This window comes from Lotus japonicus, chromosome 1 (genome assembly GCF_012489685.1).
Source record: "Lotus japonicus ecotype B-129 chromosome 1, LjGifu_v1.2".
NCBI lineage: Eukaryota > Viridiplantae > Streptophyta > Magnoliopsida > Fabales > Fabaceae > Lotus > Lotus japonicus.
Window position 1 is genome coordinate 71,839,449 of NC_080041.1, and position 23,489 is coordinate 71,862,937.

General features: G+C 40.8%; 1 pseudogene; it reads left to right on the forward strand.

Annotated features, from left to right (window-relative positions):
- The first annotated feature begins 906 nt into the window (after positions 1–906).
- Positions 907–23,489, forward strand: part of LOC130744811 (uncharacterized) — a 52,707-nt pseudogene continuing 30,124 nt past the window's right edge.

Consider the following 23,489-nt stretch of genomic DNA (forward strand, 5'->3'; position numbering starts at 1 on the left):
ATCTTCAGATCCTCAGATCCTCTGATCTTCAGATCTTCTGATCCTCTGATGAATATATCTTCTGGTGTCAGAATCAGAACCTGTTTGTCAAAACACTCAAGACAAACATTAGAGTATCATAGTTGTTCATCCACAAATAAATACTTGTTATCATTAAAACATAGAGTTGTACCACATGACCAAATCTTGATCTTACACATAGGGCTTAGGGAAAGTTCCTCAAGCTCCAGAACTCAAACCCTCTCTTCTAACTTATGAAAATATGATAAAATGACAAAAGGTCCCAAGAGAAATGTCTAAAAACCAATTTATAGGCAAAACAGTCGAGTCTGGGCGCTCAGGCGCCAATTCAGAGCGCCTGAGCGCCAATTCCATCCCAGAAACATGCTCTCTGGAGGTGTCTGGCGCCTAGGCGCCAATTCCCAGCGCCTAGGCGCCAATTCCAGCAGCCTGACAAACACCACTAGCGCCTAGGCGCCAATTCCCAGCGCCTAGGCGCTTAAGCTCGCTGGAAAAGACTTTTTAGCTTCTTGTAACTCCTCTTCCAAGCCTCTTTAAGTCCTCCTTCAATTCCAAGCCTCTTGGCCTTCTTTCACCTTCAGTTCCTGATCTGCAAACTTAACCAACAAGCCAAGGAAAATTCTAGAAGCTCAAAGAGCTTATTAGCACAAGAGATCCTTCAATTAACACAATAAAACCATGCAAGTCCTAAACTTACTTAAAATGCAAGAAAACTCCCTATAAAACTACAAAATTACCAAAACGAAGTAAAGACTCAAAGAAAGATAAAAATGCATGAGAATGCATGAAACACTACATGAGACTCAACAAAAAGACTCAAAACAAAGAAAGAAATGACCCTAAAAACACCACTAAACAAGGGTCATCAAATTGCATGAGATTTCGTCTCAAAATTTGATGCCAAAGGGAAGTTCCTGGTTGCTGTCACTGTATATTTGAATCACATTTTGTTTGCTGAGAGAGGCTTTCAATAATGGGAGACAGATATAGACCTTTTCCCATTGAGGAGTTACCTTCACATTTGGTTTTGGAAATTCTGTGCTCGGGGAGGCTCAGTGCAATGGACCTTGTTTCTCTCGAGTTAACTTCCAAGGCTTTTGGTGGCGGTCATGGCTTGTACCCTTTCAAGTTTAAGTCATTGATTGACTTTGCTGCTTTTCTGTTGTGTGCCTCCCATGCTATCTATTCTAGGATGGGTTTGGATTCTCAGAGGGAGTTGTATGATCGATGCTCCGGAAATTGGAAGCGAGTTTTGAGGCTTTTGCAGTCTGTGGAGCAATCTTCTGAGATGGTTGAGACATCTTCAGGCAATGTACCATTTCATTATATCAAAACCATTACTTTTGTTTCCTTTTGAATTTAGAGTTGCCTGTTTTCTGAAGGGTGGGAGTGTTTTCTTTTTGCTTTTCAACCCCAAGTTGTTTTAGATGAAACATTTATATTGCATGATCTACCTCTCTCAATGTCACTATTATAATAAGTAATGTAATAAATAATGCATTCTTGAAATCATTAGAACTGAAAAAGAAAGGAGAAAAAAGGAAGTGAAGTTGGAGTTTCAAGTGTTACAAAAGCAAAACCACTGAGCGGGTAGATCAATTGACACGTGGTTGTTCTAAGGTCTCGGGTTCGAGTCTCTGAGAATACAACTGCGTTAAATACTTGGTAGGAAGAGCTTAGCTGCCCATAGTGGTCCTACCAAGCTCAAACATGATTGCCTCATTGGAGGAAACCTGTGGTTCAAACCCAAAAAAGTGTTACAGAATCAGAGCTTCATAGAGCAGACAAAAAAATCTCATTATTTAGATAATTATATCATTACTATATTTTTCACCTGTGTTTCATTTAGCCTTCTTGCTATCCTTTTCAAGAAAGACCTGTAAGTTTAAATCATGATGGAAACTTTTTAATTGGCAGATGCAAATTACCACTGGGAAGTATCACACCTTCTTGATCAGCAATTCCTCTGTCTACTCTTGCGGTTCGGGTTTGTGTGGCGTGCTTGGTCAAGGCCCTGAAACAACATAGTGTGTAGCGTTTACCCGGATTGACTACCCCCCTTTGGCACGCGTGGTTCATGTTTCAGCCTCCTATAACCATGCAGCTTTTGTTATGCTATCTGGAGAGGTTTGTGGCTGCTTAAAGTATATCCATTTAGTTATGACTCTTGAGTTTGTCATTGAACCCGTTTGGATGCAGACCAAAGAAAACTTATTGAAGCTTATCTAGTGTTTTTTTAGTAGATAAGCTCCAATAAGTGCTCAGTCGATAACTAAACGGGCTCACTAATCCGGATCAAAATATATCTTCAGTGGTTTGTGGTGTTTCCTGATTCAGAAACCTTGACAATGCTAGAGATTTAAATAAAACCATTATTGGACTTGCACTTAACATTTTATGCTTATAGGATAATTAGAAACAGATGTGCTTGTCTTACAAATGTATGTGTTTTGAATCTCAAAATTTAAGAGTTTTCCTTCAAGGTAGGAATATGATAGCGGAAGTTTTCTTTGTTTTCACTCGTGTTATTTAAATGCTTGTGTTATGAGCTTGGTCATTGTCATTTTGTACTAGCAGTCTAGAGAGACATCAGGTGTTCAAAACATTTTGCATTGTGGTTGTTCAATCCATCATACTCCGCTAGGGTGCTGTTTAGAGCTTGATTGATAGTCATAATGAGTGAATTTTTGTAATTCCTTTTTAAGGAAGATGATAATTTTACTCTTTAATGTTTTGGACAAACTATGAATTATTTCTCAGCTGCAGTCTCTGTAAAATTTTCTCTGAATTAACTAGAAAGTAACTGAATACATGTGAGTCAGGTAAAGAAGATTCATGATGATGAAAGAAAGGTTTTTCTCTAGGGGCTGGGATAGAATGAGTTGTCAGAAGTAGGTCTGACGAAGAAGGAATCATATATGTTTTCTTTCATTTGTCTTCGACCTATTTTACTTCTATCATTTAATATAGAGCTCATTTGGATAAACTTCTCAATGAAAACTCATTAGAACAAAAAATTAAATGAATAAAAAGGTAAAATGAATCAAACTTATTGCATAATTAGAACTCAAGTTTTTCAGGAGCTCCCTATCCCTCATCTTACTTTTCCATAAACACCTAAAAATTATAAGGTTTTTTTCATAATTTAGGAGTCAAATACTTATCCTAGTTGAAAAGCCGTATTCTTCGATTTCATAAGAACCACAGATTAAAGACTGCTATAGTGGGTGAAGTGAGACCGAATAGAATAGAATTACAGAGACTTCCTGCAGTTCCAAATGTTCGTGTATCTTAGGGCCCCTTTGGTATGTTGTATAATATAAAGCTTGACAATATTAGACCTGATATTGTGAGGGGGGGTGGTCGAGTTGGTTGTGGTGGTGGCGGTGGCGGTGGGGGTAATGGTAGCGGTGGTGGCGGCAACGTTGGTGGTGGCAGTGGAGATGGCAATGGCGGAGGCGGTGGGGCTGGAGGTAGTGGCAATGGGTTAAATACTTTCATGTAGCTTATACGCACAATCTTATCAGGCTTTATCCATCATCTATATGCTGGATTAAATAATCCGTCGTTTTAATGTATAAGATTGGATTGATGGATAAGCCTATACAATACAATGTTAACATTAAACAATGGATAAACCCAATGTATTGTATAAGCTTATATTATCATGCCTAATATGACAACCAAATGAGTCCTTACTTGCGGAATGAGTTTAACCATCTTAGTTTACCTCTTTTTTTTATTTGGTCATTACATTCATTGGGTCAAATTGATGTACAAGCCTAAGGCTTTTAGTTTAACTAACCATCCAAGCTTGTTTTCGAACTTCCATTTGTAGTAATAGTCGGATGCTTGAATATAGATTTCCTGGAATAAACGATGTTTGTAATTGAGATAGTACTTCAATGCTTCGTCTACAAATTAACATTGACGGGCTTCAGGTAGAATCTATTGAAATCATCCGTCCCCACAATATGCAACATCTATTTAGTTTTAAATTTTGAACACTGGAAAGAATCAGATGCATAACTGAGGATTTGTCTCCACTAAATCTTCAAACTTACTGACCAAAGTATATTTGGGTAACCACTGATGAGTAATTCTTGGGGGTTAGTTTTAATATTTCAGGTTATTTGTCCATACAAAATTCTAAATTATTGAGTTTTTTTGTTCAAATCTATTCTCTAACGTGAAGGCGCAGACTTTTGTCATTGACCCACTTTATTATTTAAAGTCTACCCTGCACTTAACAGGATCTTGTTGAAATAACTGGAACAGATTGGACTTTGTAATGTTGTGAAAATTATTATAAGAAGCGCATTGGTTTTACTATTTCTAATATTTATTATGTATGAGCAACATCATGGTAAAATTTGTGATGTTTTTTCATCAATACTGTTACTCTCAGAAGGTGTTTAGTTTTATGTTAACAGTCTGGAAAGAATGCAAAATGATTTGAAAATGATATGAGCAATACTCTCACTCATAAATGTCCATGATTAACTGTGTTGCATAAGTGATTCAACTTAGCTGCAAATTTATTATAGTTCATAAAAGATGGTCCATAAATTTTGCTTCATGTTCCATACTGATGGCTCAGATCGGTTGTTTCTTTGTTTTACCTGGAAATGGAAAGGATGGTTTTAAATTGTAAAATGATTAGTGGTTGTTTCCACCATAAACCTGTGACTTCAGCTTTGACTAATGCAGGTATTCACACGCGGAGATAATTCATCTTCTTGCTGTGGGCATAGAGATACAATCCGACCAATTTTCCGGCCTCGTCTTGTTGAATCCCAGAAGGGGATTCCTTGCAAGCAGGTGAATTTCAAATCATCACCACAATAATATACATAGATGATATTTGTTGGTTGAGTTAAAAGTTAATAGTTGGTTGCTTATTATATATTGTTCAAGTGGGATGATTAACCTCACTTTTGTTCAAGGAATGAGTTCCTCATCTGCAAGCTCATTTTTCTTCTCTTATTTTGATCTTAGTCTGTATTATTCTTATCTCTTTGATAGAAGTTCCTAATCACATATTTGATATATTTTGTGTTGTTACAAGCTATATACTAGCAAATTTTGTGCTAAGTCCCAAAATTGTCCATGCCTATGAAGCACAAACACCTCTGGAATATGGAGCGTCCCGGTGTCAGACACTGAGTACTGATACAGTATTGATACTCATACAACAACACGACACGTGTCAGAAAATTCTTCAATGTCCAAATAAAACATACTTTTTTGGTGCTCCGACACTTCTTCTTGGCTGGACACGTCTAGTGTAACACCCCGATTTCGGTGGCGTCACTTTAGTAACCAAAAGTAAACTTAATGCGGAAAAACGTGAAATATTTTTTTTTCCGATAATAACTAAGACAAGACTGAATTAAATAAAACCCAAAAGCGAAAAGCAATAGAACTAATATACAATATATAAACAGCCCCCGCTGTAAGTAACAACCTCGTCACGAGTAACCTCCAGTGACGGAAAGAAAAGTGCAACGCCCGTAGGCAATATATACAAACCAAATGAAAAGGGTGAAGTGCCCGCAACACCATCCCTCAAAACTGAGAATCAGCTGACCCAATGGCCTGAAAATAAGACCTCCTAAGTCCAACCAACTCTCTGTGATTCCCGTAAGGAAACCACACCAAAAAGCTATAGGCGGATCTACCCTGTCCCCTAAGTAACAAATGAAGCAAGACTGTCAGAGCTAAAACTCTACTCCTACACTAATCATAACTCGAGGAGCTCATACCAACACTCAAAACTAGGTGCTAGCATGATCGTCGTCTGAATCAGAATCCAGAACGACCAAGTCTACCAGCCCTATCCGTCCTCCCCTCGCAACCGCAGTGCGCTCCGATGCTGGACTCACGGGCTTAGGGCCCGAACCCTGATCATCAATGATCGCAACAGAGGGTGCACTAGACCCTGCCGAAGGCACTCCCACTGGAATCTCCTCTGAGGGATCCTCCTCCTCTGAAGATGACGGTGGCGGCGGTGCTCCTCCGAATCCTGGTCCGCAGTGAACGCCCGGTGGCAAGTTGAAGCTGATAGAGCATCGCCTCAACACTCCTGACCTCAAGAGTCCTCCACTGTCCACGTGGTCCTCCATGATGCGCCCCGAATACGTCGCTCGGTGGCTCGCGGGGTCAACCACCCACGACCCGGGGTCGTCCTGATCTATCATCTCGTACCTCATCCCCCCCGAAGGGTGGACCATGGTGAACCAGTCCGCAATATTCATCTGACAAAAGGCGTTGTCCGCCAAAGCACACACAGAAGACGCGAGGGTCAACTCTAAAGAACTATGTAGATAATAAACCCAATAGGTACAAATAATAGATAGCCACTTAGGCTTATAGCTAAAGATGTCATTCCTAGGGTTGCATGTTCCACAATAACATAAACACAATAATAGCAGATAGCATGTTCCAAATAGGTTTAACAATTACCAATCACACTCAACAACTAAATTAGTATGCATGTTGCATGATATGTATGCAGGTTAACCCAGTCAACCACATGCATTCCGGAAAGGGATGGACATCAAACGGATCAGCCCTAACACCAGCCACGGTGGAGCCATTTCGGCCCGCGTGCCTCTTACTCCAACAGGGGTAGTCAGATCAGCAGTAAACCCGTAGGTCTGCCATTTCGGTCTGCTACAAGAGACGTCTACAAACGCTCTTTCACGGCATTCCGGGTCTTATGACCATTTTGGAAACCGACGAGGTCCAGAGTACGTCCTGTGTTAATACCTCATTAATGTTGCATGTATGCAAAATGATTAGTCAAACAACGTCTCCGTCCTCACTCGACACGTCGCCACGTGTTCTAGGGAAGTTAAAGTCTCTAAAAGCTTACCCTAAGGTAAAGTCGATTCTGCGACCAAAAGACACACTTCATAACGACACATAGCTGCTCCAACAGCACCACAACAAACGCTGCTCCAACAGCACAATAACAAACGCTGCTCCAACAGCACAACAATAAACGCTGCTCCAACAGCACAACAACAAACGCTGCTCCAACAGCACAACAACAAACGCTGCTCCAACAGCACAACAACAAACTCAACACTTGGATCCGACGACACTCCTCGTTTTTCCAAAACTATGATTTGACTTCCAATGCCTTCCTTCGAGGTTGTTATCATTACTTAAAGATTTTGAGGTTATTTAAGGTCTTATGAATTTTCTTTATAAAAGTCTTATGAATTTTCTTTATAAAATAGATTCCATTTTGTCTTATCGCAAGTCTTATACATTTTCAGGATCTCCCAATCCCAAGTCGCTTCCAGAGGATGTCTCGATCCACTAAACAAAATTAAGGCCCGAACCTCGTTCGTCCTATCAAACTTTCTCAAAACTCTCAAAATAAAATCGGCATGACCTGCCCGCTATTCTCACCATTCAGAATCTCAGATTCCAGTACAGAGCATATTTAAATCATCACAATCAACAACATGTCATATATCAATAAATCGCATCATAAACACTTAGCAATTAGCATATAAAGCATGCACCACACATCCTAGATTACCCACATAGCACATAGCATGTAAGACAATCTCAAAAACATTCAGTAGATGAATCATCTACATTGTCAGCCGAAGCCTCAGAAAACATTTTCCAATCACACACAATTCCAGTGCATAAACAGTAAACAATGTCGAAACATCGACCCTAAGCATTAACTAGAGATTCAGTGAGAAGCCCTCACCTGAAAGTTCTCCAGAATGATCAACTAGTGCTTCCTCGCTCTCAAAGTGTTGGTCCTCGGGGAAATCCTCAAAAGCACCTTTACAATAAAATCACAGAATACTATCAGAATCTATCGGAAACTAAGCTATCGATACTTACTAAGGTTACTCGAAGTAATCTATACCCTAAGGTACGATAAACTAGCGCGAAAGACAAGTTTTCGGAAAAGGAAATTTTCCTCCTCCCCCCTAATAGGGCTCGGCCACTTTGTGCAATTATGGGGCTCGATTTTTCTTCGATCAAACTTGGTTCCTATGCTTTCATAAGCCGTAACTAAGGGTATTCTGAACTCGGAAAAATTATCGGATCAAAAACTGTCGCAGGGGTATTTTGGTCATGATTTTTAACTTAGGATTTTTTCAAAACTGAAATCCCAAAAATAAAATTTTGCAGGGACGTCACCAACGATGTTTATGACAACTAATCCTACTAGCACTAAGCTAAGGCGATAGTTTTCAGCCTAAAGGTTGAAGCTTTACACCAAGAACTCCAAAAATGGGTATTTTAGGCTCAAATTGATTCCGGCGGAATTCCGGCGACATAACGGAAAATCTAACCCGGCAGAAGTGATCTTGGGCGCATAAGGAAGAGGTTTAGAATCAGAAATGAAAGATTCAGGATAGTTTTGCAAAAACCCATAAACTATCCGCTCAGAAAACTCTACAGAAAAGCTATGGAAAAAGCGATCAGAGGTAAGGATTAGCGACTATACCTCGAAGCCTTGAAGTAGCAACTGATTGATCGACGATCAAGCAAACGATGAAGAAAACTCTTCTTCCTTCTTCCTTGTTCTTGGCCGCGGTTTTGGGAGAGAAAATGGAGGAGAATTTGTGTTTTTCTTCCTTTCTTTGCTATATATAAAGGTTGGAAATTCGCGGGAAAATGAAAGTTTCGCGAATCTGATTTTTCCGACTTCATTCTCCATGAATTAATAGATTTGTTTTGGCAAAAGAGTTCCAAAACTATAAAGAGGTCTCTTGGTATTTTTGGCAACTAAAGCATAGTCGGTATAAAACTATTTTACCCGATAAGTTGCTTTTTGCATCGAATGTCGGAATGGAAAACTTCCTTCGGAAGAAAGATTGAAATCATCAAGAGAAATGGGTGTACGCGTGTGGAATATTCATTTGAAGCTCTGAATAGAAAAAGTCTTCATTGTCGAGAAATTCTAGGGTTTTGAAATACCAGGGATTCGGTTTCGGCAAACTTCCGATGATTGGAATCGGACGTTCGTAGATCCTAGAGTTTCGCCTCGAAACGATTGTGATATATGGAAAAAGAGAAGTTCTAACATTTCTCTGAAGATTTTTGGAATTAACTGCCATCGTGCCTAAAAGTGAAAATTAGCTATATACTAGGGTTTCTGACCTAGGTTTAAGCGTAAAACGTTCGTGCTATAACTTTTATCGATCATAATGCAAATCCTTGAACTTTTCCTGAACTTTCTCCTTCATAAATATATTTCATTTAATAAACTTTCGTTCAGGTTTCCCTTCACATTACATCAACCCTAATCGTGAATAAGAAGTTTATTCACTTAGCATAAACTTAAAAACTCGGGCCTTACATCTAGGACACCTATATCATTTTAAACAAAATATTTTTTAAAAGTTAAACCATAAAAGAAATTGCTAATTTGTCACTTGATGAGGCAGAGCTAGAGGCTTTTCAACGATGATGATCGAGAAGGAGGCGAAAGACGTTAGCTAGATTTTATGTTTTTTTTTTTTGGTGAAAGTGATTACTTTGTAAAATGGTGCCTTATTTTTTGTGTAGCTACCTGTCATAATGCTTAGGAAATTGTTTTTATATTTTCTTTGTACAGAGACTAACTTGTCTTGACTTTGAAATGTGGATATGTGTGTGTCTATATATATATAATGTCCTATTTTTTGGAGATTAGTCGTGTCGCAATGTTCGTGTCGGAGTCGGTGCTTCATAGGTCCAAGCTGGTAGACATGAGATGTTCTACCAGTTTTCTGTTATGTGGTGTTTTCTAGTTGTGATGTTACAATTTTAATGGATGTCTACGAATGGAATAGCTCTTCAATTTTTTATTTTATTTTTAGTATTGTTTCATGAATAGCTCTTCAATTTTAATGGATGTCTACGAATGGAATAGCTCTTCAATTGAAGTTCTTAGCAATGTTGGCTCTGTTGTTCAGATTGCAGCCGGACCAAGCTATATCTTATCTGTTACGGAAGATGGAACAGTATACTCCTTTGGATCAGGTGCTAATTTTTATCTTGGCCATGGTGAGCAACATGATGAGCTTCAGCCACGCGCTATACTGAAATTTAGAAGGAAAGGTATTCATGTTGTCTGTGTATCTGCTGGGGACGAGCATGCAGTGGCACTTGATTCAAATGGATTTGTGAGTTTCGTTGAACAAAATAAAATTTCGATGTTATTTTTGTGGGACTAGCTTTTTGAGCTTCTTTTCTTGATGATTCAGGTATATACATGGGGCAAGGGATACTGTGGTGCCTTAGGCCATGGAGATGAGATTGAGAAGACAACTCCTGAGATCTTGACTAGTCTCAAGGATCACTTGGCAGTTCAGGTATTATATCTTTAGATTTGGCCACTCTGTTGTCTGTTCAGATCAAATGGTTTACATTAAGAGAATGTATTCTTTTCAACTTAGTCTTCTGAAACTTGCAGTCTTTTTCATCCTTTTGTAGCATGTTTGGTTCCACGTTTGCTAGTGTTATAACTTAGAATTGATTCTCTGCTGGATGTTGTTAAAGTACATTGTGTTTGTATTTACTATGCTGCTGCATCAGCTTTTGAGTTGTTATGACAGCTGACATATGCAGCTGTTTGTATTCTCCTATTTATGTCAGCTGTTGGTATTCTCCTATTTATGTCAGCTGTATGTTACAGCTGTTGGTATTCTCCTGTTCTTCTATATAAGGATATCACATCTTCTGTAATCACTCAGATTATCAATAATACATTTTCTGTTATATTTCTATTTCTCTCTTCTCTCTTCTTTCTCTCATTGCTTCTCTAACTCTAACATGGTAATCAGAGCTTCAATCGGTCCTTGATCCATGGCTGCTGCACTGCTTCCGTTGTCAATGTTCTTGAGTCTCTGTCTCGTACTGCAACAATCAAGCTTGATGATTCGAATTTCTATTCTTGGCGTCAACAAGTTGAAGGTGCGATTCGATCGCATCAGCTTCATGATTTTCTGGTTGATCCAGAAATTCCACAATGTTTTCTGACTGAAGAGGATCGTGTAGCTGCGACTGAGAATCCAGGTTATACGACTTGGATTAAGCAAGATTCCATGGTGTTTACATGGCTCTTGACGACTCTATCTTCGTTTGTTCTTCCAACGGTGATCAACTGCGAGAGATCATCGCAGGTTTGGCGTGAGATCCTTGACTTTTTTGAGAATCAGTGTCGCGCACAGTCTGCTCAGCTCAGATCTGAGCTGAAGAACATAACCAAAGGTTCGAAGTCGATCACTGAATATCTTCAACGCATCAAGACGATCGTCAACACTCTGGTTTCCATTGGTGAACCCGTAAGTTTTCGCGATCACCTTGAAGCGATTTTTTATGGTTTACCTGAAGATTATAGTGCTTTAAGCACGATTATCTTCACTCATGCTTCTTCGAGCACGACTTCTGAGGTCGAAGCGATGATCATTACTCATGATGCTCGCCTGGAACGATCACAGAAACGTAGCCTTAGAGATTCTACTACTTCTGCGTTGCTTGCGCATACACATGCGTTCGCATCGGTTCCTGCTCCGATTTCCCAAACACCGCCACCTTCTGTGGATTTGACGCCGTCTCAAGCCAATTATGCTGCTGAATTTCGTGGTGGACTTGACTATCGGAATGATCAACAACGTCAAAATTATCGTGATTCTGGTGACAATCGTGATACCTATCATGACCAGAATGATTCTGAAGGTATGAAAAACGGTAGAAAGGGGGGGTTTGAATAACGTTTTCAGTACAAAACTACCACCTTAAAGATTTTAACAAATCTTTTCGAGAACTAAGTGCAAAAGATAGAGATAGAAAAGCACACAAGGATTTTATCCTGGTTCACTTGATAAATCACTCAAGCTACTCCAGTCCACCCGTTAAGGTGATTTCTTCCTTCTTAGAATGAAGGCAATCCACTAATCAGGTAAGAGTTACAACTGCACTTGAAACCTACAAGTGACTAACAATTACACTGACTTAGCTCACACTAAGATTCACTCTCTTAGTCTTCTCTAGGATCCGATCAACCTTGATCTCCTAAAGGAAAAATCAAACAACTGTTTGAGGTTGGTGTTTACAAGGGTTTGCTTCTGAATAAGCTGAGTGTAAACTAAAATAAATTACAAGATGAAAGAAAGCTTAGAATATGTCTTGCGCGTGTGTATTGCTTCTTGTATATTTTTTCTTCTTCTAGCCGCTTCTTTCAATCTTCAGCCTCTATATATACTCCAAGGATTAGGGTTGAGCGTTGCATGGGAAATGCTACCGTTGGAGGGCAGTTCTGGAAAATCCAGCTTCTGCTGTGGCTGAGAACGTTAGGTAGGTCGTCAGGAAGGTACACTTGCTTTTGTACTTGGATAGCGACTTGACCTTTTAACCTAGGAGACTTCTGATCAGAGGAATGCTTCGTATTGGAACTTGTGAAGCCGGTTGATCAGAGTCAGAGGGATAGCACAGATCCTCTGACCATTGTATCTTCTGATTCTGAACTCAGAGGGAAGAACATGGCCTTCAGAGTTTCTTGCTTCTGGACTTCAGAGTTTCTACTATTCAGCTTCTGGATCTTCAGAGTCTTCTACACCATCGGAACATCTGAACCTTCAGTGTTTCTTGGTTGTCAGAACTTCTGGATCATCAGAGCTTCTAGCGACTGAGTCCTCATCAGAGTTTGTATAGCTTCAGATCTTCTGAAGCTTTTCCACTGTTCATACTGAACATGGTGAATGCGAAAGCGTTGCTTGGGTTACCCTTTATACACAGTGCTTCTGATTTGTGTGAAATTGAGTCAGGGTCAGAGCCTGTAAATAGCACACTCAGAAAAACACGTTAGAGTACCACAATTGTTCATATCAAAAGGTTAACTTGTAATCATCAAAACATAGAGTTGTACTACTAGATCAAAACTTGATCTTACAATCTCCCCCTTTTTGATGATGACAAAACTAAGATTTTTGATGAACAATTCTTAAACATTAAACTGAATTCACTCGGAGTTTAGAGATATAGAATAAGACTTATCCTGATGTGAATAGTTTATCTTGCTCATTCTGAATTCAAGTCACTGCTTGATTCTGAGCTTAGCTCCCCCTGAATCTAATACTTGATGAAAACGTTAGTAAAGTCTAGATTCTGAGCTAAATCATATAAGAGTTCAGAGTGAAAAGCTTATGACATAGATGAAAAACGAATAATCAGAGCGCATAAGTGATCAGAGTCATGGACAAGGTATCAGAGTCTTGGGTATCAGAGTCAACTTAGAATCACTTCAGAAGAAGTGAAATGTATTCCTTGTATTTGCCCAGTGACACATCTATGGTCATGAAGGTGGAACTCTTAAAATCTCCAAAAGAAAAATAAGTCACACTAACACATCTTACACATCAAAAACTGGGTTTACTCCCCCTTTTTGTCATAAGCAAAAAGCTCGGGGTGTGAAAAACTTAGCTTGAAGTTCAAGGTACTCCCCCTTAGAGAAGGTCTAAGTTGAAAGAAAATGAAGACGATGTAAGAATCAGAGTGAGGCGATAATAAATAGAAGAGTTAATGCAAGGGATGAACGTTTACCACCGGTCAAGTGAGGAAATAGAAGGGTCAGTTACCAAGTACTTAACCTCGAGAAACTGTAAGAGCATTAACTTTCAGAGAGAAAGTGAAGCCTATAAAAAGCGTTGGAGAGAAAGGTAAGCTTCACATCTCGAATAATATTCAGAAAAAAAATGGCATCATACAGAATGGCATTAGAAGAGCTCAGAAGGAAGGCGTTTGAGGAAGATATGTTCCTCAATATTAGGCATCCCGATGGTACAGAGACCATACAAGAGCTGACGAAGACACTGCTTGAAGAAGATCTTGGTCCAGAGATGGAGAAAGATCTGAAGGAGTTCCTCTGCTTCGTGGAAGAGATTCAGGAGCTTTGCCAGCGGGAGCTGAATCTGCTGGAAGAGAAGGAGACTGTGGAAAAGAGACTCAAGACGACAGAAGATAGTCTAGAAAAAGATGATCTAAGCATCAAACTTGGCAACATAGAGTATGCATTGGATAAAACAGGTTTTGCAAACATATGTGCCACAAATATATATAGATATATGCATATAGAATCACAAATGAACAAATTAAAGTAAGTAAATAAGCAGAGTTTAAATAAAACAACGTTAAATAAAAAGGAAAAGGAAGAAAAAGAAGAGATCCTAAAAAAACTAAGATTTGTCAGTACGGCGCAGAAGTTCCATCATCATGTGCTTCATCTCAATCAGCATGGATTCATGAGTGTCAAGACGTTGTTCCATGATGTCGAGTCTGGAGGAGCTTGTCGGAGTAGAGCTGGAAGGAACGTTCTGAGCAGCTTGAGGTTCTGGAATGGAAGCAGAAGCAGTAGGAGTAAACAGAACTGGTGCAAGTCGCTCTGCCTCAGCCTCAGCTTCAAGACGTTCTGCCTCAAGTCTGGCTTGTTCAGCCTGAGCTGCTGCTTGACGGGCAGCTTCTTCTTCTTGTTCTTTCTGTCTCTTGGCTTCTTCAATTGCTTCAAGAAGCTTGGTTCTCTGTTCGAGTTCATGAAGAGCCACCCTCCTAGCAAACCTTTGCTTTGCAGCCTCAATGCTCTGACTTCCCTCTGCATGCAGGAGCTGCAGCATAACGGGAAACTGAGCCACTAGCCAAGTGCTCAACTCGTTCCACTCATCAGCCACATTTTCAGCATTCTCACTGAGGTCAGTCTGACCGTGCACATTGCGGAGCCTCAAGGAGGCTTCATGATTGAAAATATTGATGCACTCAGAGAGAGATGTGGGTTGAAGGTGAGTATAGGGAATGATGGAGAGGTTGGGTGCAGGAGAGGCTGGGTGATTGCTGCTATGAGCTTCAGAGGCACCTTGTGGAGAACCAATGTTAATTATGGGAGCATTGGGTTCAGAGGTTCCACGGTGAGGGTCTGAAGTTTCAACCAGAGGGTGAGGTGATCTAACCGAGGATTGGTTAGATACTGATTGTTCAGGTTCAGGGTCTGGTTGAATTGGCTCTTGTTGGTCAGGGACAGGGTGAGCCTGTTGGACTAAGGGGTCTGCCTCTTGGATAGGATTGGCCAAGATAGGTTCATCTGGGTCAACTAGACGTTCAGGTCTAGGGCCAGGATATTGCCTAGGGCTTGGACAGGTAAGGTAATATTCTTCCAAGGCAGATACCTTCTCTTTCCTAACCTCCATGAATTTTCTAAGTGATTCAGAGGTATTGGAGGGAGGAGAGTCAAAGACATTGATGGGGAAGGATACAGGTGTGAAGGCTGATGAAGAGTCTGTATCCGTTGTTCTGACAGCAGGACGTGCTGATGCTCTGGGAGCAGAGTGATCAGACGTTCTGGGTTGTGGTTCTGTTGGTTTGGGTTCTGGTTGGTTGGGGATGATGGGTTCAGAAGTTAATGAGTCGTATGGAATGGTAAGGAGAGAGGTTGGATCTTCTGACCTAGAGGGTTGGTTCTGAAGCAAATTCCAGAGTGGTGCTTCAGCAGGAGAAGGTTGAAAGAATGAAGATCTTGGGGAATGTGGTGGAGAGGTGGTTTGTGCGGCTGGCTGGGATTCATGAATAGGAGTGAGGGGATTTGAAGAGTGTTGGAGTAAGGCAGAAATTGGGAGTGCATCAAATAAATTCAAATCATCATCAGAGGTAAGTGCAGGCTTACTTGTATGTGCTGATGATCGAGTCACTCTGGCAGGAGGTTCAGTCCTTCTGACCTCTGCAGCAGCTGGTTCCACCCGAGTAGGCTTCACCACAATTCTGACTTTCTTCTGCTTCTTCTTTGGAGGACCATCCTCACTATCATCACCATCATCATCATCAGGCTTGCTCTTCGCCTTCTTGACCAGAGGGACATCAGATTCCTCTGAGGATTCGTCCAGAACCATCTTCCTCTTGGTTTTCTTCTTGGGAGGAGAAGGAAACTCTGGAGCTGGTGGAAGTCTGCTGACGAAATCATCAAGGTCAATCTCGAATCCTTGAGCCCTGAGGTCTTCAACATAGCATCTGATGGCTTCAGGATGGTCTGCTTGAGTCCACAGAGGGTAGTCATTCAGAGGCATTCTTCTTCCTCTGATCTCAGAAGATGTGTCCTCATGAGCAGGAGCAATCTTCTTCTGGACTAAGCCCATCTTCTTCAGAGAGTTGGCAGTGAAGACATCGCTGACAATGGTGCTCAAGTCCTCTGTGCAACCAGCATTGATCAAATCTTGCACCAAGTTGCTTTCAATGAGAAAGTCTGAGATCAGCCTCCCAAAAGGGATATATTTGATGGCTGACTTGATGGAGGAGGTGGTGCGAGACTTCCGGATGCATTCCTTCAAATAGGAGAACAGGAAGTAGGGAAGGCAGATCTTCTCCTTGTCTTGAATGAAGAACAGCATCGCCTTCTGATTGAAGTTGATGTAGTCTGGAGAACTGCCCTTTGGTCGTTGATTGATGCAGTTGAGCAGGATCTTGTGCCAGACCCTGAGTTTGGGTTGAAGGTCCATCACTTTGTAGCTCGTCTTGCCCGGTTTGAAGGTGGTGTACAGGGCCTTGTTGACGATGTCCTTGGTTCTGGGTTTCAGCTTCGATTCCGTCAGTGAGAACCGATACCCATGAGCAGTTTCTGCACCTAGCAGATTCACGAAGGACTTCTCCGTGATGATGATCTTCCTACCCAGTATGTAAGAGACCACCTGAGTGTCATCACAATCAGCGTGCTTCCAGAATTCCTTTACCAGCTTCTCATACACCGGTCCTCGAAGTCGATTGAAGTAGTTTCCCCAACCTTGAGCTTGGACTTCAGGACGAAGATCAAACCCATTTGCAGCCAAGTTGTCGAGGTTGAATCTCCATTCTGCAAGGACTTGGAGTTCCTCAGGAGGAAATACACAGTGAACGGCACAGCCCCGTTCTGCAATAGGAACAATCTCCTCTTGAGCTTGAGCTTGTTCTTGTGCTGGGTTCTCAGAGCCCCGTTGACCCGTTGCCAACCCGACTACCATGTGAGGGAACTGAGGTGCATCTGCAGTAGATCTTCTGGTTTGTCTCACCATTTTGAAGAGGTTGAAGGTTTGAGGTAGAAGATGAAGTTTGAAGGATGAAGAGAGATCGAGAGAGAAATCACGAAGGAGGCGGTTTTGAAAAGCAGGGAGTGCGAGAGTGAAAACCGGAAGTGAGAGAGAACGTGTGTGTATAGTGGGTTTTATCAAATAACCGTTGTTGATTCAAAGAGCACTTTAAGATCAACGGTTGAAAATTAAAGATAGACAGTAACAGTAAAATACACAATCACACACAGAAGATAAGCATATCTACACGCAATCACAACAGACTGTCACACGGGCACAAGGAACTATGCATCAGAAATTCTGACGCACGTGTTGTTGTCTCAGCTTCAGAGTCAGTACCAGTGGGCACACACACTCTGATTGAGTTACCTTCTGGACTAGACATCTTCTGATCAAGAAGTATCATAGTCAGAGGTTCTGATCTATCTACACTCTGGACAAAAGTCCATGTTTAGATTTTTCAGAATAAAATTAAATCTATCTTCAGCTAAGGGCTTTGTAAAGATATCTGCCCATTGATGGTCAGTATCAACAAACTTCAGAAGAAGTACGCCCTTCTGCACATAATCTCTAATGAAGTGATACTTTACCTCAATGTGCTTTGCCCTTGAATGCAAGATAGGATTCTTGCTCAACGAAATTGCAGCAGTGTTATCACAATAGATTGGGATATTGCTCTCAAGGATCTGATAATCCTCCAGCTGATGTTTCATCCAGAGCATCTGAGTGCTGCATATTGCTGCTGAGATATATTCTGCCTCTGCAGTTGATAGAGCAATGGTTGATTGCCTCTTGCTTGCCCATGAGACTAGATTGCTTCTCAGAAATTGACAATTTCCAGAAGTACTTTTTCTCTCTGTTCTATCTCCAGCATAATCAGCATCACAATAACCTGAAAGCTTATACTCTGATGTTTTCTTATACATCAAGCCAAGGTTAGTGGTGCCTTTCAGATACCTTAGGATCCTCTTAACAGCAGTTAAGTGGGTTTCCCTTGGATCTGATTGAAACGAGCACATAAATGAACACTAAATAATATGTCTGGCCTAGATGCAGTTAAGTACAGAAGTGAACCTATCATGCCACGATAGAGCTTCTGACATACTTTACCACTTATATCTTCTTTTTCCAGAATGCATGTTGGATGCATTGGAGTCTTGGCCACTGTAGATTCCAGCATATTGAACTTCTTCAGAAGTTCTTTAGTGTACTTGCTCTGATGGATATATGTTCCTTCTGGTGTTTGATCAACTTGTATTCCCAGAAAGTACTTTAATTCTCCCATCATACTCATCTCAAATTCAGCCTGCATCATCTCAGAAAATTCTTTGCATAGAGATTGATTAGCAGAACCAAATATAATATCATCAACATAAATTTGCACAATTAAGATATCATCTTTATAAGTCTTGCAAAAGAGAGTTGTATCTACTTTACCCCTTACAAACTCATTCTCCAGAAGGAATGAGCTAAGTCTCTCATACCATGCTCTGGGAGCTTGCTTCAGACCGTAGAGTGATTTCTTCAATTTGAACACATGGTCTGGTTTCTTTTCATCTTCAAAACCTGGGGGTTGATGAACATAGACTTCCTCTGAGATATAACCATTTAGGAAGGCACTCTTTACGTCCATCTGATGTAGAACTATGTTGTGATTTACTGAGAAAGAAATCAATAGTCTGATTGCTTCCAGTCTTGCTACTGGAGCAAATGTTTCCGTGTAGTCTATTCCTTCCTGCTGGCTGTAGCCTTGAGCAACTAGCCTTGCCTTGTTTCTGACTACATCTCCTTTCTCATTTAGCTTGTTTCTGAATACCCATTTCGTTCCAATAACATGGACATTCTCAGGCTTCTTCACTAAGCTCCAAACATCGTTCTTGGAGAATTGATTCAATTCTTCTTCCATGGCCAGAATCCAATCCTTGTCCTGAAGAGCTTCATCTATGGACTTGGGTTCAATTAAGGACACCAATCCTTTCAGACTCAGCAAGGTCTCTTCAGAGGGTCTGAAGGCAGATCTGGTTCTGACTGGTTCATCTTTGTTGCCCAGAATCAATTCCTTAGGATGAGCTGCAGTGATTCTGCTCTTCTTCAGAGTTTGTGAGTTAGAGGGACCAGCTTCTTCCTCTGGTTCATCTTCCTCTGGCTCAACTTCCTCTGGAGCTTTGCCTTTGTCAGAAACATTAATGCTTAAATCTGCAAACTTTTCAACTAGCTTTGACTGGTCAGAGTCAAGCTTATCATCAAATCTAACATGAATAGATTCTTCAATAGTCTTAGCATCAGTATTATAAAATCTAAAACCTTTAGATCTATCAGAATAACCAAGTAATAGACACTTAGAAGATTTAGCATCAAATTTATGCAATCTATCCTTAGTATTGAGAACATAACAAACACAGCCAAAAGGATGAAAATAAGAAATGTTGGGTTTTATGTTCTTCCACAATTCATAAGGAGTCTTATTCAGAATTGGTCTCACAGAGATTCTGTTCTGAATGTAACATGCTGTATTTACTGCCTCTGCCCAAAAGTGCTTAGCCATGCCAGTTTCTTGGAGCATGGTTCTAGCCATCTCCTGAAGAGTTCTGTTCTTCCTCTCAACAACACCATTTTGTTGAGGAGTTCTGGGACAAGAGAAATCATGTGTAATTCCATAGGAATCAAACAGACTCTCAAACTTGTCATTCTCAAACTCTCCACCATGGTCACTTCTGACACGCACAATTCTACAAGCCTTCTCGTTTTGCACTTGAGCAATGAAGGTAGAGAACACAGCATGAGACTCATCCTTGCGGGTTAGAAACTTTACCCATGTCCAGCGGCTATAGTCATCAACGATAACCATCCCATATCTCTTGCCACCTATAGACTCAGTTTTCACTGGTCCAAACAGGTCGATATGCAGAAGTTCTAACGGCCTTGAGGTTGAGACAACATTCTTTGCCTTGAAAGGGACTTTTGTGAATTTGCCTTTCTGACATGCTTCACAAAGAGCGTCTGAAGCGAACTTCAGATTGGGTAAGCCCCTGACAAGGTTTAGCTTGCTCAGCTGAGAAATCTTTCTCATACTGGCATGCCCTAACCGTCTATGCCATACCCACTGCTCTTCATTAACAGACAGAAGGCACTTCACATTCTGAGCCTCCAACTCAGATAATCTGATCTTATAAATGTTGTTCTTCCTCTTGCTGTTAAACAGAACAGAGCCATCGATCTGACTTACAGCCCGGCAGGACTTTTGATTGAATATAACATCATAACCCTTGTCAGCTAATTGACTTATAGACAATAAGTTATGTGTTAAGCCGTCTACCAATAAAACATTATCAATGCATGGACTACTATCTACACAAATAGTACCAGTACCAATAATTTTACCCTTTTCATTTCCTCCAAAGCCAACTTCGCCTCCAGGCTTAAGTTTCAGCTCTCGGAACATACGCTTTTCTCCCGTCATGTGACGCGAGCATCCACTGTCCAGATACCATGATTGGTGTTTCAGTGGAGCTATCAAGGATATCTGCAACATAGATAATCTTGTCCTTAGGTACCCACTTTCTGGGTCCTCTTTTGTTAGTTACCCCAAAGGTTCTGATCACCTTGGGTGTCTCAACATGATATTTTAAAGGAATATTTGCATGATATTTAGTCATAGAGAAAGATCCCTTTTTAAGAGGGTTTTTAGCAACTTCAGCAGGTACAGGATCAGGCAATATGGTACCAGAGGGAACAAAGCATTCATACAAGGATTTAGCTTTAGACACAGAAGGCTCATTTCTAATTGGTTTAGAATAGCCAATGCCATGCATTCCATTTCTGCTTACACCATAGATCATTGAAGCCATTAAGCTTCTATCTACGCTTTAGCCAGGAATCTTTGAAAAGATTTTTCATACTTAGATTCATGCTTACTATCAGAGGCATCGCAGGCAATAACTTCTTCTAACTTTGCAATTTGATTCTTAAGCACAGAGTTAGAATTAACTAAAGCATGGTTATCATTTTTCAAATCAGATGCAGGAGTTTTAGAAACAGCAGATAAGTTCTTTTTCAGTTCTTATGCTTAGACAACAAGGAGTTATACTTATCCATGATATCAGACAAAGCATGTTTCAGTTCAGAGGTAGAGAAGGAAGCAAATACTCATTTTCATCGTCAGAGTCTGGATCTCCTTCTGATTCTGAGTCAGGGTCAACAGCTTCCTTTGACTCTGTTCCTTTGTCTTTGACAATAGCCATGAGTCCTTGGACTTCACCATCAGAGTCAACATCCTCTGACTCTGATTCATCGAATGTCACCATCAGACTCTTCTTGTCTTGAAGTGCTTCTTTGGCTTCTTGTCCTTCTTCAATTTTGGACAATCACTTTTGTAGTGCCCTGATTCTTTGCACTCAAAGCAAGTGACTTCCTTGATTGATGACTTCTTCTGACCTGAGGATTCAGACTTTCCTCTTGCCTTTCCAGAGCCTTTGAACTTGCTCTGCCTGTGCTTCCAGATGCGGTTGAGTCTCTTGGAGATCAGAGTCAGCTCATCTTCATCAGAATCTTCTGATGCTTCTTCAGATCTTCTTCTTCAGCTTGAAGAGCCTTTGACTTCTCAACCTTAGCCTTTTCAGATTTGGATTTCAAGGCTATGGACTTTTTCCTCAGATCTTGCATCTCTGAGCGCTTCAGCTCATGGCATTTCAAAATGCTGATGAGTTCTTCTAAACTCATATTCTCAACATCTCTCGTGAGCTCTATTGAAGTCACCAAAGGCATCCAACTTTCAGGAAGACACCTGATGACCCTTATGACGTGATCTTTTGTTGTGTAGCTCTTGTTGAGAGGACGTATGCCAGCTACAAGCAGTTGAAATCTGGAGAACATTTCTTCAATGGACTCATTTGGCTCCATGATGAAGGATTCATACTTTTGGATCAAAGACAATGCCTTTGATTCTTTGACTTTCTTGTTTCCTTCATGAGACATCTTCAGAGAATCAAAAAATGCCTTTAGCAAACTCACGATCTGTAATCTTCTGGTACTCCTCATAGGAGATAGCACTTAGAAGAATTGCTCTTGCTTTATGATGTTGTGAGTACAGCTTCTTTTGATCTGCAGACATCTCTGACCTTGGGATCTTTTTGCCATCTGCATCAACTGGACGCTCATAGCCATCCACAATAATATCCCAGAGATCTGCATCGAAACCCAGAAAGAAACTTCCAGTCTATCTTTCCAATATTCGAACCTTTGACCATCGAACATAGGAGGCTTTGCGTTGTAACCATCTCTTTGAGTTTCACTGGTGGTGGCAGCCATTGTTTTTCACACCGGCCCGGATCACTGAACACTGTTAGGTGTGGTAATCAGAACTGCGCTCTGATACCAATTGAAGGTATGAAAAACGGTAGAAAGGGGGGTTTGAATAACGTTTCAGTACAAAACTACCACCTTAAAGATTTTAACAAATCTTTCGAGAACTAAGTGCAAAAGATAGAGATAGAAAAGCACACAAGGATTTTATCCTGGTTCACTTGATAAATCCACTCAAAGCTACTCCAGTCCACCCGTTAAGGTGATTTCTTCCTTCTTAGAATGAAGGCAAATCCACTAATCAGGTAAGAGTTACAACTGCACTTGAAACCTACAAGTGACTAACAATTACACTGACTTAGCTCACACTAAGATTCACTCTCTTAGTCTTCTCTAGGATCCGATCAACCTTGATCTCCTAAAGGAAAAATCAAACAACTGTTTGAGGTTGGTGTTTACAAGGGTTTGCTTCTGAATAAGCTGAGTGTAAACTAAAATAAATTACAAGATGAAAGAAAGCTTAGAATATGTCTTGCGCGTGTGTATTGCTTCTTGTATATTTTTTCTTTCTAGCCGCTTCTTTCAATCTTCAGCCTCTATATATACTCCAAGGATTAGGGTTGAGCGTTGCATGGGAAATGCTACCGTTGGAGGGCAGTTCTGGAAAATCCAGCTTCTGCTGTGGCTGAGAACGTTAGGTAGGTCGTCAGGAAGGTACACTTGCTTTTGTACTTGGATAGCGACTTGACCTTTTAACCTAGGAGACTTCTGATCAGAGGAATGCTTCGTATTGGAACTTGTGAAGCCGGTTGATCAGAGTCAGAGGGAAGCACAGATCCTCTGACCATTGTATCTTCTGATTCTGAACTCAGAGGGAAGAACATGGCCTTCAGAGTTTCTTGCTTCTGGACTTCAGAGTTTCCACTATTCAGCTTCTGGATCTTCAGAGTCTTCTACACCATCGGAACATCTGAACCTTCAGTGTTTCTTGGTTGTCAGAACTTCTGGATCATCAGAGCTTCTAGCGACTGAGTCCTCATCAGAGTTTGTATAGCTTCAGATCTTCTGAAGCTTTTCCACTGTTCATACTGAACATGGTGA